Below are 1,171 nucleotides of genomic sequence, written 5' to 3' on the forward strand. Positions count from 1 at the left end.
GTATTACGTTACATATTTCTTTTAGTTTTCTGATTTTCTTCATGAAGCATGGTAGCATGCACGAAATATTTGAAGTGAGATAATGAGCCTTAGAAGCAAACGTTAGGATTTTACCTTTTCCTTTGAGTGAAGTCATTTGAGGGTTTTGAGCAGAGGGGCAACACGATTTGAATTGGTGTTCTACAAGGAAAACTCTAGTGTGTTGAGATTAAAATTCAGGGGTGCAAGTGTGGAAGCAAGAAGGCCGGTTAGGGGCTGTTGCAGTAATCCATGGGAAAGTAGATGGCGGTTTGAACCTCGGATGTATATGTTCCTCTTCCAGGAACTCTTGTATATAAACAAGAGAAAAATGCAAGACAAGTACAGCAGGAAGCCCCCCCAAACTAACAAACAACATGAGATACAAATCATTGATAAGCAGAGAAATGTGGATTAAAACAATGATATGACATTGCATCTGTTATTCTGGCAAAAATTATATGACCAGACACTGCCAAGAGTTGGCTGGGATATGAAGATTTAAAAATTCTCTTGCACTGTTTATGGGAATGCAGAATCAAGAAGCAATGTAACACTGCTGAGTCAAGTTAAGTATACACAAACCCATGACCCAGCAATTCAGCACCCTGTTATATATTCCAGAAAAGTTTCCACATAGGTTCTTAAGGGAATGTATAGGAAGGTGTTCATTGCAGCAACAAGGAGGTAAAGGCAGCCTAGGTCTCCATAGTTTGGACAATGAATGGGTAAAATGTGTATCAGGTTTTGTGATAAGCACTTAATATGCATTATCTCATCTTTTCTTCAAAATAGCCCTAAGACTGGGACTTTTAATAGTATCTGTAAATACTGTTTACCGTCTGTAAAACGGAAACTATCCTTCCATACACACAAACGGCCGCTTTTTTCTGGTTCACTCTCCTTAGTGTTTGGACGAGGACCCCCGGGTTCAGGGGCTCAGCAGCGTGCCCGGTTTCCCAGACAGACGGGGTCATCTCGCCTTGCGGTCTGCAGGATCTTCGCTCTTCCAGGCCCGGGAGCCCTCCTCCCTGGGCCTTCAGCACCGCGGACAGCGCCAACGGGGCAGGGCTGGGCGGGGCGTCCTCAGAGACGTCACGGCGCGCGGAGTCTCCCCGGCGCGCGCTCGCTGGCTGCCGGCGCCGCCACATCA

This window comes from Balaenoptera physalus (assembly GCF_965194825.1).
Source record: "Balaenoptera physalus genome assembly, chromosome: 14".
NCBI classification, from domain to species: Eukaryota; Metazoa; Chordata; class Mammalia; order Artiodactyla; family Balaenopteridae; genus Balaenoptera; species Balaenoptera physalus.